At 34.0% G+C, this 18,589-nt stretch overlaps 1 long non-coding RNA gene across 1 annotated transcript in view; it reads right to left on the bottom strand.

Annotated features, from left to right (window-relative positions):
• Nucleotides 1-353: 353 nt before the first annotated feature.
• The window catches only part of LOC128084291 (uncharacterized), a 224,677-nt gene continuing 206,441 nt past the window's right edge, over nucleotides 354-18,589 (bottom strand). The window contains exons 4-6 of the long non-coding RNA XR_008208440.1: nucleotides 5,346-5,410; nucleotides 4,411-4,469; nucleotides 354-580 (exon numbers count right to left, since the gene is read on the bottom strand). This is a non-coding gene — a long non-coding RNA (uncharacterized LOC128084291). The remainder of the gene's footprint in view (nucleotides 581-4,410; nucleotides 4,470-5,345; nucleotides 5,411-18,589) is intronic.

The following is an 18,589-nucleotide window of genomic DNA, read 5'->3' on the forward strand; positions in this document are numbered from 1 at the left end:
TTTTGGGCATACTTGTCTTTAGAATTCAAGTAAGGCCAAGAGCATAATACTGTTTTGATGTTTGCTTGCTTACACTACGGGAAAAATGAACACCAAACTGAATGCAAAAGGTTTAAGACATGTTTGCATACACACACACACACACACACAAAAAGAAAGAGCAGACCTGGGACTAAGAAATATCTTTTTGCAGAACGGATAACACTTTTTTATCCTTACTACTCATTTTATGTCGTTATTGTATTTTGGTTGTTTCTCTCACTCTTTCCTATGCTCAGGTATCTTTATGTTCTATTTCTGCCCAAAAAATCCACAAGAATTAATTTTCAGTTTACACCAGATGGAACAAATAAAGAGGAGTATCAATAAAAATGTAAGCTCAATGCAGTATACACTGAAGAAAAAAACAAAAACAAAAACAACACTTTAATCTTTAAAGAGCAACACAGTATATAAGAATATCTTTTTCCCTATATGTACCTATAAGCATCTACACGTATTAAATACAGAAGAGCTTACCTATTGTTCTGCAAATACAATACAATCTGATTTTCAGAGAACAATGAATTGAATAAAGTCCCTGGAATAGAAGAAAGACATTTTATCTAATAGAATGAACACTGTGGGTTCACATCTTTGAAATTAAACCAAATAATTTTACAGGTGAAAACACCTTTCACATACCTATTCTTATTTCATCACATATTACTGAAAACTCATTTCTGATCAAAGCTTATATAATTGTATACAACAAATGATTAAACTTAATATTTCTTGTTACAGTTCAAGTGACAAACACATTTTATTTAAATGAAGAAGTTTCTACTATTTCCACTTTAATGTATTATTGCATGGATTTCTCTCTCTCTCTTTTATACACCTGCAGTTCAACGTTTCAGCAAAGAGAACTCACACATCTGCTTTCATAAATCCATTGAATGTGGAATGAATGTACTTTAAAGAGTACAAGGAACAGAAAAAAAAAAAAACAAGATGAATTTTTATTATGCAAAGACTTTGTAAGCTTTCTTATCCCTAACTCTTCAATAAAAATCATACAAATATTTTCAACAGACTTAATACAGCTGTTCATACGGTCTGGAAATATGCATAGACTATATTAACAGTTTATACCAAGAGGATCCCATGAGTATGCACTGTATCACATCCGTACGCATTCATTATAAATAGACACACACAGGCATCCTGACTTCTTTCTTTCAAGAAGGTAATTCAGTAGATTCAGGTTTCCACTTCAGAAAGAGTCTGATCACAGGGTAACAGCAAAAGGAAAAAGAGAGAGAGGAGAAAATACTGAATGACAAATGAAGCAAATGAGAAAAAGAAGAGAAAGAAGAACCTGCCATGAAATTATAGCTCAATCAATTGTTGAGTGATCCTCTGAATGGCTGTTAGAAACAAGGATGCTGAAAGCTGTGTCATAGCAGGTATAAAGACTTGAAACATTATTGAAGTTAACGGCAGAGGTGAGAATATACTCCCCGATATTTTGACTAAGGCTGGATTTAAGTCAGAATATCCACTATCTAGGAAACAAACAAACAACAAAAACACAGCAACATAAAAACAACATGTACTTTTCATTCTTATTTAGAAAGAAAATCAATAGTTTCATTTCCTAGGAAATACAAATTCATTCAAAAATCCAGCAGCTGGGGGAAGAAGAGATGGAAAGAAAAGGGTTTCTGTCTGTCAGAAGAAGAATGCTTGAAAGTGGCTGTACTCAACTACTCCAGGGAAAAACAACCTTCCCTGTATTTACACAGACCACAAGAGACACGTGTATTCCCTTTTTTTAGTAGAAACAATAATGAGTGCTGGGGATTGCCCTGTTCAAGGCTTTCTCTGAAGCATTTTGTTCACATTAGCATACACTGACTACAGTCTCATTTGTCTGCATACCAACAAACCACCATCTCTGCTCTTTCTCCTTCCTCCTTTTCCCTTTCCGTCTCTCTCCTTTAAAAACATTCCTCCTGAGAGCTATTATGCTTATAGGTAAAGTCTAGCCCACGGACATTAATTTAATTTAGTGTTGCTAAATGACTAAAATGTTATTATATTTTTTTCAGTGCTTTGCCTTAAAAAAAAAAAGGCAGGGAAAAGAAATATTGATTTCTAATTTGATTAGGTTGTAAGATTTACAGTTTCCTCCATTCCATTGTTAACTAAAGCCATACCTATCTATCAATTATTGTATTTGGAGATAATGAGTGAACGCATAGTGATATATTTTCATTGCTGTCACCTGTTGTGATTATTTAAATCTAATTTTAAAATTTATGAATAAAGCCAGTGTTTGTCTGACCATGTGCAGGGTTCAGAGCCTTTGTATAACAAAACAAGAGAAAACCCAAGTCTGAAGGTCCAATTATTGCATCCTTAAATAATTTTTTTCATCTCTTTCTGGAATTTGAATTTCACTTCCAGACTCGCAAGACCCTTTGTAACTTCAGTATGACCCATCTATTCCAGGCTGCGCTTATCCAACATTTAGGTTCCGTGATGTGTGAATCATTAATCAGCAATCATTAATAGGATAGGGACAAATCATTACAACAACAAAAAGTGAAAGTATGGGCACTGTAACTTGAAACACAAAAATGAGTAACTTGGAAACTCATTTTAGGAAGGTTGCCAAGAATCAGTTTCCAGGGCAGAAAATGTCATTCCTCTAAGGTAAGCTTCACATCTTAAGTACGTTTTATCTAGTGTATGAATATAAAAAATTAAGTCAGTTCAAGCGCTTTTAGAAAATACATATGCATCTAAGAAAAGGTAAGAAAAGAAAAGGTGCAACTAATACATGCAATATATTTTTAAGATTTGATTTATTGTGTTACAAAAAGAAAACATACTCAGATGTATTGTCTAGAGCTTCTTATGTTTTCAGGATGATCTAGAGATTATTTGGGCATGCAGGACACATATTCATGTATTGTAGAATATTGATAACAAGCACAATGAATGTTCATATAACTATGTATATAATTGTCAATTATTCAAGCTACATATCTGAATATAGAGTGGTATTTAGATAAGGGAGCTAAACAATTGCAGTGAATCCTAGCTGGAAATGATTTTACCTTGTAGTAAAAAACAAAAAACAAAAAAACAAAAAACAAAACAAAAACAAAACAAACAAACAAAAAAACAACAACAACAAAAAAAAGCAAACAACAGAAAAAAGAAATAATAATTAAAAAATAAATAAAAATGCTAAGGCAAAGTTCTCTGTCATTAGAGTTCCTGAAAATCATTAGATCTTTGGGGAATAGATTATGTACTCTGTAAGATTCAACCCCAGTTATGTTTATAATTATACGTGTGAATATATAACAAATATGTATTGTAATGCTGCTCAGTCAAAAAGTGCGTAATAAGCACTAGGAACATAATAAGTAAGTACACGTTGGATTTACACTGTAACAAGTCTTCTAGCAGTCTTTAGGAATCATCTTCAGATAAAGCTTTACATCAAACCCTTACAGAGTTCTAAGAAATGGGTTTAATAGGTAAATGGCATTGAAAATGTGTCTTGTTGAGCTGTTTTGTTAAGCTAATCTGAGCCACTTCATTCTTGCCTCTCTAGGCTAATTTTCACATCTAATTCTAGGAAAATAAATATGATATATAGTAACATCTATCTGACTGTAAACATCAAAGCAGAAAACTAAACACACACAGATAAACAAATTCAGATGGGAAAGATGTAGAATGTCAACATTTACTAGAAACTGTGGTCTCCCTGGAGATCCAGAAGTTCCAGAAGTTCTCCTACCTGAGCCAGAACCATAAGAGGAGGATGTATGAGGGATCAGAGAAGCTTTGCACATTGCCAATGAAATCAGTTACAAATATAGAAAAATGATGAAGCATTGATGATGAAGCTGCAGTTCCAACTCAACTAGTTTACAGCAGTATTTCAAGTTCTAATACCAGCAATAATTAGAAAAACCCACCAAACTTATGAAGGGCGCTCTCAGTTCATACATCGTGGTTTATCAAACCCCATCTGGTAAAAGCAAAATAAAGCATGAAACTTCAGAAATGTCCAGAAAATCTCAATCAAAATTCATTCTGCTTCAAGCTTTGAGGAGAAATGCCAAGAAGAAAAAAAGAAATAACATCCACTGAGTGAATTGCCTATCATCCATGTGCAATAAATGGTTCACTGACTGACTTACCATTGAAAGAAAGAAATCCATTTGCAGGCTGTAAATTACTAATCTGAAACTTCCAAGCTAGTAGCTTTCAATGCTCTTTAATTCAGGAATGCTGACAAAAAACAGGGTGATGCATCTTTTTTTTGTGTGTGTGTGTGTGTAAAATATGTGTTACAATTTAGAAATATTGATGAAAAGTGAAAATCAATTTCTCCTGTCATACCTTTGTGCAGAGATCATTTGGAAGGTGATACGCTGAAAGTCCAATCATTCTTGTGCTTTCTAGAACCCATGGACAAAAAAAAAAAAAAGAAATTAAATAGTTAAAGAGCTGAAACTTGAAGATACATGTTTTCATTGTCGCTGTATATATCTTAAATAAAATAAAATAAAAATGATACATTCTCTCTCATTCAGTTCCGAATCCAACATCCACTACAGGGAAGATACATACAGTTACTGGCTTCTGTGGGAGTTACAGCAAACTTCCAAATCACGGTTATCAGGCTCTTTTTTGCTACAGGAAATATCCTGTGGCAAGTACTAAGTGGACACCACATTTTTAGGGCATTTTATAGAATGCAGATAATAGTGGATTACCGAATATTGGTTGAATAATGTAAAAACTGTTTATGTGTCTTGTTATGTTGTGGCAAACATATTATGTGATAGAGTATTTGCAGAACTTAAAGATCACTGGAAATGTAATCCAAAAAAATAGACAGAAGTATATACAGAAGTGTGTTGTGGCTAGATACATACATAAAAAGGCTCTGATATAAATGAGTGATTGAATGAAATAAATGGTAAATTGTAGTCAAATATTATACATGACAAATCTTATTTTATGAAAATAGATTTTTTTTTTTTCATTTCCTATTTGTTAGCTCAGTCAAATTCAACAAAGTCTGCTTTTCCTTGGATACATTTTGGTTTGTTTGATTAGTTAAAAAAAAAAAATTAATTAAAAAAAAAAATCATGCCCATTTTCTAGGTAGGACATTACAATTTTCAATTTTAAAGCTGCAAAAATAAATAAACAAACAAGTAGTATAGATGAGATAGAAGATATTTAAACATACACATGCATCATCTGCCTTTGATCATTTTCTAGCTTTATATAGGAAGCCAACAAAATAACAAACTCAATCAATTTACCTTCCTTCTTTTTGTCTGCTTCTCATCTCACAATCTGAAGTTGTCATTCTTGTCTTCTTTAAATCCTGTTCATGTAAGAGTAGAAGGATGTAGAGCTTAATTCAGACATATTTTATAAATATCACAGAACATCAAGCTTGCAACTGCACTTAGTGTCCCTCTCCTTGAGGATACAGATCAACTGTGCAAAAAGCACGTACCTGCTTTTTGCAGCTTGAGGCTTAGGTGCCCCAGTATTTTCTTGGTAAATAGTTGGAAAAAAAATGCCAGAAAGCCCCCTTGGGCTCCCACATTAGACTCATTCCTGCTCTCTCTTCTCTAGTCATAACCAGCAACTCCTTGCTGTCAGATCAATCTGCCTTCAGTCAGCAACATCCACCTCTTCTCAGAGATATAATTTATTTATTTTATATATAGTTTACTTTCCCCAAGATTATAGATTTTCATTTTATATCTATTTATCTTCAAGCAGGAGCAACCACAGTTGGACTCCCACACTGATCCACAAGTTCCAGGTATGTTCAAACAAGGCACTGTTTACAGAAGAGAGGAAAGACCTAAAGATTTGTTCAGCATTTACTCTTATCCACCTGAACATGAACCGTGTAAGCTGCTATAAAAGGTCTCACACTTAGCAAGGTCATAGATCAGTAGCTACAGTCTCACATTTTTTGAGCTTTGATTCAGTCTGCAACTATTTCTTGGAGCTCCCTTGGTTGATCTCCAATAAGTTTCTGTGCTAATACCCAGAAGGTTTTTCAAGCAATTCCTAAGAATTGTACTGCCACTCCTTCCTTTATTAGCATCCCCCTCTTCAAGTATAACATCCTATATGTTTGCAAACCTCAAACCACAACAGTGGTTCTTAAAACATCTGAACATTTTACTCACACAGAATTTCCTGTATTATTGACAATTAAATAAATGAAAGTACTCCAAATACTATTCTGCTTCCAGTTAGATTAAGAAAAACAAAAGTAAATGCAAGGATACTGTTCTTTCAAATGATCTTTTTGAAGAAAAGTGTACATTCTGAAAACACTTGATATCTGCCCCCTAGTCATGGGGACAGGTTTCCTACAACATTGTCCAAGTAGCCTTTTAACAGAAAGTTTAGAAAGGGAACTCACACTCATTAAATAAGTGGTTAAATCTTCCAACATATAAAGTCTTTTATAAAGTCTTTTCCCCTTCTTTCTCTCCTTCTCTCATATTGACCGCACTTCACGTGAGCTTGGCTGATTTATAGCCCACTTGGACAATAAACTAGTGTCAATCAATCAATGCTTTTTCATTATTTTATTTTTGCATCTTCCCTCAAAGAACTACTTAACATTGTCAAAAATCTACTTGTATGTACAAGTAGGTTATCAGTGTTTTAATAAGCAGTCACTGGCTGCAATGTGGTTTATCTAAGATGCTAGCATGTAAAATAGATATATACATTTTGATAGATCATATTCCCAGGAACTTTTAAAATGTCCAATTCCTATTCTTGCTTATATCTATTTAGCTCACATGTAATAAATTGACATTCTTTTCCCAATCAGAGATAACAATTTGTCTTTTTTCAAGTAAGTAATCAGTGCCACAGAACTTCATGACATCCAGCATCAAAAAAATCAGACTTTTTGTTACAATTCTTGAAAATATGAACAAGTGGGCATAAAAGCAGAAAGAAAAACAAAGAAACAACAACAAAAATCTCATACATTAAGTATCAAAACCAACAAAAGGAGTCTGCTTACTGGGAAGAGGAATAATTGAATTGTTAATTTGGAAGATCACAAATTCAAAGCAAAATGGAGACTTTCAGTTCTGACAAATACAAAGTGGCAGAGATATAGGAAGTGCAAAATATCTTAAGAGCTACCTGCCATTCAGGAATAATAGAACTCTTCTAATAAACTATAAAATTAATAAAGCCATGCTTAGAACATTAGAGTCTCATAAAAACTTTCAAAAATGTACAATAAATCTGACATTGCTTCTGTGGTTTTTAAAACTTTGATTAGAGGAAAAAAATAAAATAAAATTAGAGCAATGCTGCCAAGCACAGAAATGTACAAGTTTTTTGAAATTTTAGGATAATGTGTATATTTTTTTGATGGGAAATATATAAATACCAGATAATAGTTTTCAGTGTTAAAAGACTGCACCTGAGTGACAAACATAGCTATAGTGCATAGAGTTAATTCAAAAGTTTGGATAAACTCTAAGGTAAGTCACGGTCTCCATGCCTCAGATGCAGTTCTCCACCTTTTATGTAAAATAAAAGCATTCAGTCTCTGAACAAGGCATGCACAGCACTGCTCAGTATACACTCCACGTGATGCAAGTAACTAATCAACTTTTCAAAATCACAGCTCATAGATGCACTAACCTCTATGTCCTTTTGCTCTCTTTTTATTATTTTGAATCACATTATGCCATTGATTTTTAAAACAGAATTCCCACAGAATCCAGTGGGGTTCTGCCTGGAAATCAATGTATGATATGGCCCTAAGCACTCCATCTGATGCAGCAACAGAGATGGACCAGAGAGGTTAAGAAAGGTAAAAACTACCTCAGCAAGTAGGCTGCAAACAGACCAGAAAAAGAATAATATCATTTCAGAATCAACTCCTTACACAGTTGATTTCTGGTAGCAGAAAATGTAGTAGTTTCTCTCACAGATCTCCAGCTCTGTTGATTGGCTAGAGTAAGAAGGAACAGAAATCTTGTCCCCCCATTGCCCATAGGTGGTCCTGCACCCCACTTTCCTGGGTACAATCTTCCAAGACAAGGACTGGGTTCTACTGCATCACCTCAGCCCCTTCAGCCAGCTAATAAGAGATGCCAAGGTCTAGGTTCTATAAATTTCCGCATAATCTGGAAATACACGCAACAATTTGAAATGGTATATTCCTTTTCCGCTAAGTACTTCCAAAGGTTTGCACAGAACAAAGAGACACAGGAATTTCACAAATCTTTGAATAAGAGAGATAGACTGGTACAGAATTAACAGGACTCAGTCAGATTTTACCCACTCTAAACAGAGAAGACTAGAAATGAACAGAGTGGCTTCTCCTTCTACAGGTAGTGAATGCAGCTGACCATCAAAAAGATTGTTGGGGTGAGAACTGTAGGATCTTCGGTTATTTTCAGTTCATTCACTTTTTCAGGGCAAGTTTACAAAAAATTCAATTAAAAAAAAAGAAAAATAAATACATCGAGGAGAATGCTGACAGGAATTATTAATTTATAAGCCCAAATAATGTGACAGCCCAAATAATACAGTTTTGCTGTAAGGGTCATAAAAATCCTGATTTGCAACTAGACATACATGTAGCAGAAAACCAATTTTTTTAATGGCTCAAATGGAGTAATTTATATTCTAAGGGGGCAAAAGATACATAGTATACTACCTTATTCCCTCAGGCTAATTTTAAATATGGCCTAGCTCTTTTCCCTTCCTAGTAAATTATCAAAGACTGATGATGAAAGTGCACTGTTTATTCCAGAACTACTCTACTTACATTTTTCCAGCTAAATTAACCCTACTTCCATATGAGGAGCATGACTACAGAATCCAAAGCCTGATCACATCATTCTTGCTCTCCTATTTTCCATACCACTGCAAGCCAAGCTGAAAATGAAATCAATTCATAGAATCATTAAGGTTGGAAAAGACCTCTAAGATCATCTAAGTCCAACCGTCAACGTGTCACCACCAGTGTTGCCAACTAAACCACATCCTTAAGTGCTAAATCTATATGTTTCTTAAAAACCTCCACCACTTCCCTGGGCAGCCAGTTCCAGCACCTCACCACTCCCTTGGAGAGGAAATTTTCCAGATACTCAGCTTGAAACTCCCCTGGCTCAACTTAACTTCACCTCTCATCCGACCACCAGATATATAGAAAAAGAGACCAATCCCTACCTCACTACAAGTTCCTTTTACGTAGCTGTAGAGAATAATAAGGTCAACCTTTAGCCTCTCCTTCTCCAGATTAAACAACACCAGTTCCCTCAGTGTTGTGCTACACACCCTTCACTAGCCTCACTGCCCTTCTCTGGACATGTTCCGACACCTCAGTGTCCTTGGCAATCTTGGAAAGGGGCCCTTAGGCTCATCTCTAGCAAGCCTGGTTTTACCTCATTCCTTCTAAACCTAATTTAAAGCCTTCCCAATGAGCCCCGGAAAATCATTGTCTAGAATATTTTTTCCCCTTCGAGGCAGGAAAACCCTATCTGTCTCCAGCATGACCATTACCATATAAACTGTCCTGTGATAAAACAATCAATCAATCAACACAGAATTCCATAGATGGCACCAGCCTCTTTGCCATGTATTGATCAGGTAGGCTTTCCTATTCATCTCAGTATTTTCCCCTGCCACTGAAGGGACCGAGAAAAACACCACCTGCGCTCTTGTACCTTCAAATAATTGCCCCATTGCCTCCAAGTACTTTTTTTTGTTTTTCAGGATTGATCTCCCTCAGCATTTCAAAGGAAAATAAAACTAATGTACAGAACATTTTGATTTATTTTTTGAATTTGATAGAAGTGCAAGAAAGCCTATATCAAGAGTAGAAAAGCACCAATGTAAACTGAAATAAGCCTTTTCCCCCATGACCTTGTATAATTCCTTCCTGATTAGAACAAGCTTCTTTTCAATATTAGGTGCTTAGTAACAGAAAAGAATTTGTAATAGAATTTCTAGTAGATGAAGCATCCTCTTTTTGCTTTCAGGAAGCAACATTTTCTTTTGCCCAGCACATACTTTAATTGCCTAAGATGCAATTTCCCTTATGAATAATTTGAATACAGCTGACTTTTTGACTAAGCAAATTTTCTTCAGAACTCAAATGATGTGTGCACTGTAAAATATGGAAAACCATGTGGCAGGGTAGCAGAAGCAAAGTGATGGAAGTACAGCATTAATTTTAATGTCATTTAAGAAATAGCAGAGGTTCTTATTCCACCAGTGACACATGCCTCTGACCAGATGTAGCCTACATTTTAGTTCACAGTTGCAAAGCTATTCTCTGCAAAGTTCCAGTCACATCATCCTACTTAATGTCGGATTTCCCATCACAGACTCTCAGTTAGTTGCTCCTAACAGCTCTGCAGAAAATCGACTGCCAAGAGGAGTTTGGCTACAAAGCTCTCTCTCTATCAGTCAGTTTGTTACTGTCTGTCCCTCATATACTGCACTCCTGGGACCTTACTCTTCTTACTTGAAACGTGAATAACTTAACTAACTGACTATGTCCTGCAGTGGGAAAAGCAAGCTTTAGCAACTATGATTAAAATTTCTCATTTTTCTTTCAACTAAAACACGATAAAGCAGGAAAAAAAGACAAAGAACAAGTACACGAAAAAAAGTAACTCAGGATATTCTTTTTCAAAGTGACTGGAAGGTGTGAATTTACAATAAGACATGTGAAAGAAGGTTAGATGTCATCGGAGAGTCATATATAACTTACAATAACTACAAACAAGATCACCATCGTCCATTAACAGAATCAGGCTGTAGACAAATGGAAACTTTAACGATAAGACAGGGCCAAAAAAGGATCAATAACGCAGCTCTGTTTGAATCATCAGCCCATATAATTTAGAAATGCATTATCTAGTCCTGAAAATGCAGGGAAATATGTTATAGAAGCTGTATTATCTGCCTGGTCTACTAAATGAACTCAAATCCTTGGAAAGCACTTTTTTTTTTTTTTTTTTTTTTTTTTTTTTTTTTTTTTTTTTTTTTTTTCCCAATGTTGGAACTATTTCACCAGGAGGAATTTTATTTTACAGAGTTGTTGTTGGGAAAATTTGTCTACTAAGGGAAATAAACCAGCTACTTTCACACCCTTGTAAAACTACTTTAGCAAATGAATAATCACTAAGTATAACAATGTAATTTCAAATTACTTGCATTTTTAAATCTGTAATAGTTAAGCCATCTGTTAGACTTAATCATTATTTTTTTGAGTCATCAGGGGTATAAACTCTCTTCATCTATGCATGTTTAAAAGTAAGACTGTGTTCAGTGAAATGAGTCAGATGAAGAAACCAAGTTCAGCAGTTTTTGATCTCTCTTCCAAAAGTCTAATATGAGATTTCAGTTCATTGGACCGGATACACGCACACACTGAACTCGGACAGATTAACATGTATTCTGTGATGTCCATCCTTACTGCTCTTTATATTATTCAAATTTATTTTAAGTCCCATGTAAAATCAGTTATATCTGCTATGTATCAATTCTCTACATTGATCCTATACCAAATTCTATTTCATAACAATAACTTATAACTGTTGTTCTCAGTAACTGTTGTAGTCTTCATTATAAGAGATCTTGATTAATATAAAAAATTCAGAAAAAAAAAGGCATTCAAATGCAAAACGGCATTGTTGGTTAAATAGAAATGCTTAATTCCTTTGGCAAATAATAAAAAACATGAGAAAAACTTCACATTTTTTATAATATAAATAAATATACTTTTGTATATATAAAAATATTTATATAAATATAAAACTTAATATTTAAGTCATTTAAATTTCATGCGTCGCTGATCATGCTGAGCATTTTCCTGAATCTAATGAGGAAATAGGTTCAGAGTTTATGTGATATGTACTATTAAAAACCAAAGGAGGGAAAAAGTAGCCCCACACCTTCTCTTACCCCTTCTACGTCTAGTGACATTGTGCTGTTTATTGAATAGAAGAATTTCAAAGAAATTCACTTTAAAACCTGGAAAAATGCTTCCCCTCTAGAGAACACTGCTAATTAATTCATTAGTGATGAAATACATTAATGATGAAGGATGCCTATGTATTTAGGTCTATCTAGTGATTAGGGAAATCTTCTCTTGATGTTGGAGAGCAAATTATCCCGAGAAATTAATGTCTATAAGTATCTGTCCGTCAGGAGAAATTTCTGCAAAACTCTAAGGGAGCAAACTGAAATGAATTCCTAAACTGCTTCTTAGTGTAGACAATTTTCAATATTTAATGGGCACATGCAAGTTGAAAAGAGGACATAAATTTTTGGTTTGCTTTTTGCCCTTTATGTTTATGATGATATTTGAGGTTTGGATTTTTTTCTGAATACTTACCTGTAGTATATATCTATCATACTACAATATAGATAATATTTATCTACCATACTATAAATACACATATTTAGAACTGCAATATTAAGAAGCCTACCACGGGAAATGACAACAGCAAAATATAAGCAGCAACTGTGTTTACACTTAGTGCATGCTGGGTCCTGCATAACTGGAATTAATGTGTAAAATGTGGAAATGTACACAAGTTCAGTGGGTTTTAACCTTTTGCAGCTTGAAGGCTGTAACAATTTTCTGCAAAATGAACAGACCCCAACAAACACATTACGGAAGGTAAGTCTATACTCAATATTAGTTTGACTCAAGGCATTAGGAAGGTAATGCAGACGTCACTAGTAACCTTAAAAATCACCAGAAAAATCCTTGAAATTAATCACATGAAAATAAGCATCTGGGAAACAGATCACATATTGTGAAATGCTAGACCAAGAGCTGTTAGTTTAACAACTAGACTACAACTACGTGGAATAGCATCCATACATATTGCAAGTCTCCCAGCCCAAGCTACAGAATCTAACCCTCAGTTCTACACCTGAGGTGTGAATGCAAATAAAACAAGTGCTACCTACTGTACAGAACTGCTATGGTAGGTGACCTTCAAAGGCACACTGGAACAAACAGTATATGTCTTGCTTTGGTTTTGAAACAAGCCCAGTGAAAGTTGATGCATCTCATTTTTAACTTGAAATTAAATCTGAAAGTATAGTTATACAACAAACAAAGTTGTAGAATCTCAAAGCACCACTAAATGGAATTAATAACTTATGCCTGAATTACAGAGTAAGCAAGAAAATAAAAGTAAGGAAAATTAAATTTGGAGCAACAACATGCACGTACTGGATGTGAAGAAACTAATAAAATGAAACAGATATTTAGTGTGCACATCAGATTGGCCTTTTTTCCCATAGCCTCTCACTTTTTATTAAGGAGGAAAAGAGTCTTCCAATCACACAAGAAAAAACTCCAAATTTTTCACTTCCAGTTTCCAAAACATTATTTCTCAGAACTAAAGGAAAACCTTCATATGTTCAGAGATTCATGGTTTTTTTCTCTTATTTTTCACCTTTTCTGTATACATTTACATTTATCTAGCCTAAGTAAACTAGGCAATTTCCAAATTACAAACCTGTTAGCCTTTGACTTGTTTAGAAATATAAGCTAAGGATGAATTATCACAGACCCGGGCTTTCTGAAACTTGTGAGCAGTGAGATTAGCTTCATTAAAATGGTAAAACAAAACAGACCTTGGAAAGAATAAATAAATATGCAAAACCCACAACCATCCTGAGAGAGACGAGGACAGATTATACCTTCAGTAATGCCCCTAGTCAGAATGCTCCCATATCATGACAAAAGAGAAAAAAAAAAACACAAAACAACCAACACACAAGTGTTTGGGCAATGTGACATAACCACAACTGTGGCAGAAAAGGTAGTCTCTCTTCCTTTTACAATGCATGGGAAAATGAATTTGCACTCACATCAGTAAATAAAGACCATTCATTTCCGTATATTCCATATCTCTACTAAATGCCTATTACCAGGAAAAGTAAGGAAAACAAGCAGAATCTGCAGTGGCAATGATGTCAGAGTATCAGACAAAGAATAAATGATGCACATGAAAAAAAAACGTAAGTTATTTTCTTACAATGGACTAAGGAGAATAATGATTGGAATGGACACAAATTCAAGAAATATCTTTCCTAACTGCAAAAAAGATAAAGCTGAACAATAAAGTAACACAGTGTTGACATCTTACTGGTAATTTGCATTAGTTTTCAATGAAAAAGTATGTACTATGAAAGAAACGTCTAATGGAATGGCAGAAAGAAATGAAAAAATAAGAGTCAGAAAATATCCATTAATATAAAAAAATGGATTAAAATTCAATATAAAACAAACACATTTAGAAATATATATTTTTTTCAGATTGAAAAGGACATAAATCTGAAAATAGACTAGTCGTTCAGTATAACTGCAACGGGATAATAGGCAAATTGATGAGCTCAGAAATCAAAGGACTAAACTTGTTCAGGAAGTACTTATAGGTTACAGAAAGCTGACAGGTGAAACAGACTCACATGTAGTCCAAGTAGTGTAACTTACTGTGATTAACAAAACTACTAAGCATTCAGCTAAGGTAATATACCTGAGACCTAGTGAGCGTAGCCCTGACAGTGTGCTCCTGCCATCATTACTATTTCTCTCAGAGAAGGAATTTCTATTACAGCCACAAATACCTCCTGGAACTAATTGGCACTCTTGGCAATGTCAGTACAGAGGGTAACGAAGTACCTTGTGAGCCTGGGAGTTTCTGAAGAGGCAATGTCTCAAGCTCAAAATCCGAACTCAGTAATGAGGTAGGGTAAGGAAGCTTCCTCTTCCAGTGCTTGTCCCTCACCTGTCCTTGCACTAAAGAATGGGATTCACCCCTACCTCAAAGGAACCCAAGAAGCCTCAGAGCAGAAAAAGCATTAACATTGTACTTCACCACTCACAAGGACAGGATCATAAAAAGTTTGTAGTAAGAGCTGCTTTGGGTCCCACAACCCCTCTCTTTCTATTTCACTGCTAGAAAAATGGTACTTAGAATCAAGCTGGGAACATGACAGGCCAGCCAAACATCAGTCCCTGAAATCCATCACTGATTCTGAGTCATCATTGATATTTTATCATAAAAGCACAGTGTCTTTTAATATCTTAAGTATAGTTTGAAGGACTTTCACCTTCATTATGCCTGCTAAATCTTGAGTTACTCAATTTACTTCAACGGCATTTCTTACTGCAGAGCTTCTCCTACTCAGTTAAGTTCCTATTTGGAAAGAAAAAAAGCACCAGGGGAAAAGAAATTGGTAGTTTTACCAAGTAAGTCTGTATATTCCTATCAAATGACATCTTTTTATTACTCAGAATAAAAATAAATACCTGCCAGCTGAACTTGGCAGGAAAATTTAAACACCGTAGAGAATACTTCAAGCACTGGACCACAGTTTTCACTTCCACATTATAGTGAAGTGTTCACAGTGCAGGAAAACGTCTTTAACCAGAGGCACAATTATAAGAAGCCTGGAAGTCTGGAAACAGTACAGTGAGCTTAAACCAGAGTTCTTCAGAAAAGGGGATGTATAAAGCATGTGCTCTGGAGCATGAAGTCATAAATACAGCTCAGATACATTTTAACATTTTCAGATAGAGCACTACATTCTGGATATCATTTAGATTGAACAAACAAATTAATAAATAAATTAAACACAGCGAGATTCTGCAATAAGTCCAAAAATCATATACTGCTTTGAATTACTATAGGTCTGAAATTAGGCATTTATCAGCAATAGTAAAAAAACTTTAACTCCCCTTTTTCCGAGCTGTGTCATGCAACTCTGTACATTGTGGAGTCTGAGTGACAAACTTTTCATGGTAATTGCAACTGTGACTCATGTATGTGGAATGCTAATCCACTGTCTGTGAAAAATGCACAAGAAAGACCAAACACGTCTATAGTTCTCTTTTGAGAACCATTTTGAATCTCTGGATTTTGTTGCAAGGTATTTTTTTTATTTACGTGGACAGTAAAGATAATAAGATAAAAACATTTGAGTTGGTAGGTATTAATGTAATTAGTTATTACAATTAGTTAACAATTTATCATGTTTTTATTGCTAACAAGGAGTCTTCAAGACGGAATAACATTTAAATAAAAATATCAACTCTAAATTTATCTCCTGACAAAATTATTAATAATACTATTAATAATTAAATAAATAATAATTAAATAATTATTAAAATTATTAATAATATTTGTGTAGTTTGAGGATTCTTGTTTGTATTTTAAGAAAAATGTGTTATTTCTGCTAACTTCTTTAAAATGATAACCCTCTGAAAAATAAAGAACTCTTTAGTATGTGTAGACTTCAGCTTTGGTCCTCCTGTTCGTTATTTCTTCCAATGCAGAATATCACAAACTATTCATGTTCTATTTAATATAATAATTGCAGACAATGGAGATTATCTGTTTCCTCTCTTGTAAGTCACTCTTCCTACATTTTGCTGGTTTTAGCATCTTTGACACCACTGAGGTACATTTGAGTTTGCAACCTACCAGTACCATTTTGTACTGAACTCTTTCAGAATCAGATGAAAATAACCACCACATAACATTTATGTCTTGTCTAGAAAAGGAGAACGCTCCCTTGGATTAGTATCTCAGAAGCTCAGATATTCCATAGTGGTTAAACAGTATGCCTTCACATTAATGATCATGTTACATAGTAGATTTATTTAAATAGAGAGCAGGCTTTTTAGGTAAGAAAATCCTTCTGCATAAAAATGAACTTAATTACATGGAATGTAATTTTAGTCTATATGGCAAATAGAGTTTTTATTGTTCAAATTCTAGCTTACATAAAGATTCCAGACGGCCAGCATTTCCTTATTCCTCTTTTAATAAATCTTATAAAAATAAATATTACTTATCTGAAGATGAAAGCAGATGAAAAATAAAACAGAAATCAATACTTAAATGAAAGCAAGAGAAGAGAAAAAAAAAAATCAATAACCAATACAAAGTCTTTAACATTTTTAGTAGTAGAACAAGGGAAAATTAAGTGTTTTGCATTCTCTTCCTAACTTGGTCAAGTGTTACAATAGTGAAATAATTAATTCTCTGTGGAATAAATTTACCACCAATATTGGTGGATAAATCATTGAAGATTAGATAATGTATATTATTAAAAATAAACTGGAAAAACAAAACAAAACAGGTAAAAAGAAATACATTTTCTGTTGTATGAAATCCCAGAAGAGCTAAGGCATTTAAGTCATTCCCTTTTTATAGTATTTTCTACACATCTTCAGGGAGTCATTCAAACAATTCAGCAATGCCTGTAAGTAAATTATTCCAGACTTCTTGATTTATCTTCACACAGGAGGAGTCAGAACTACTATGCCACAGTATTACTTCAAGTTTATCTAGATCATAAACATTTTAAGGTAACGGAAGTCTTACTCTGTCCAAACACACAGTTTTAATGATAGTCATGTTTTAGTTTTTTAAATGTCAGAATGATATGTAACAATGCAGATTGTTTAGGATACCACAAACATCTACGTTTATATCGTGTAACTATAGTAGTATCTTTAGTGCATAAAAATACACTAAAAAAGGCACTCAATTTATATTTGACATAAGAAAATATTTTAATAGGGATATAATCTGGGTGTTCTACTGGATTAATCTATACCTTACTCTCTTAGCAATAAAATAGGTATTTTCTATTATGGTGATAAGCCTCATGGAAACTCTTAAAATACATTCAAATACTTAAAGAAGTAATTAACACATTTATCTCACTTAAGACTAATGTAACTCATAGTTTACTGAAAACAAGATGTCGTCAAGATTAAAATTCAGCATCATCACATATCTACAAAATTTAGATATGTCTGTCTTGCAGATAATCAGACTGAAACACACTTTTTTCTTCAATGGAAAACAAGATGCAGGTTATAAAACAAACAAGAGTTAGGATGTGTCCACATTCAGGTGTGGACACAATATCATCCTGAAGCAAATTACGATATAGCAATAACTAATAGAAAAGGACAAAAGCTGATCAAACTCATGGATTTGTTCCATTTTAAATACAAACAAAATAGTTGGAAGTTTACGTAAAGTTATCTACTAGCTATGTGTAACCGTGATGTTAGCTTTTACAAAAAAGATTTGAAATACCTTACTAACATTTATATCTCTTATGAGTTACATAACAAGAATTATTCTGTGTATTACTGTCGTTAAGATGGCTGTTCTATCTCTGCTCTGCCATCATCTAATTGTACATGGACCATAAGATGACTGAAGAAATGTTATCTTAATCATAGAATATTACTTTCTGATTAATATCTTCTGCTTCAATACACATATCAAAATTCATAAAATTCATTGATTATTCAGACTCTGGTCGTAATGAATTGTACTCCAGACAGCAGCAGCAGATTGTCTAATTCAACATCTGTTACTAGAGTGCAAGAAATGCATAGGAAAATACAGTTCAAAGTAAGAAAAAAAGTAACACAACTAACCAGGCAAGCAAAACTGTGACCTACCCTTTTTAAGTACTAGTTAGAGTT

Source organism: Tympanuchus pallidicinctus, unplaced genomic scaffold (assembly GCF_026119805.1).
Source record: "Tympanuchus pallidicinctus isolate F22 unplaced genomic scaffold, pur_lepc_1.0 scaffold26, whole genome shotgun sequence".
NCBI lineage: Eukaryota > Metazoa > Chordata > Aves > Galliformes > Phasianidae > Tympanuchus > Tympanuchus pallidicinctus.